Here is a 245-nt window from a genome sequence, read left to right on the forward strand (position 1 = left end):
CGCGTTCGGGAACTTGTGTGAAGGAGGTCGAAGGCGGAGGATCTCGATGCAAACAAGTCCTGCAGGTGACTAATCAAAGGAGGAGTTTTGCCGCGGTTTATATAACCTTTCGCTTCCCAGCCTCCTTCCCCACTCCCCCCCTCCCCTCTCTTCCTCCTTCCATCACATCCTCCTCGTTCTCTCCAGCGCCCTTCCCTCTCTTTCCTATCTCCCTTCATTACCCTTTCCTCTCTTCTATTTATTTT

This window comes from Penaeus monodon, chromosome 33, assembly GCF_015228065.2.
Source record: "Penaeus monodon isolate SGIC_2016 chromosome 33, NSTDA_Pmon_1, whole genome shotgun sequence".
Taxonomy (NCBI): Eukaryota; Metazoa; Arthropoda; class Malacostraca; order Decapoda; family Penaeidae; genus Penaeus; species Penaeus monodon.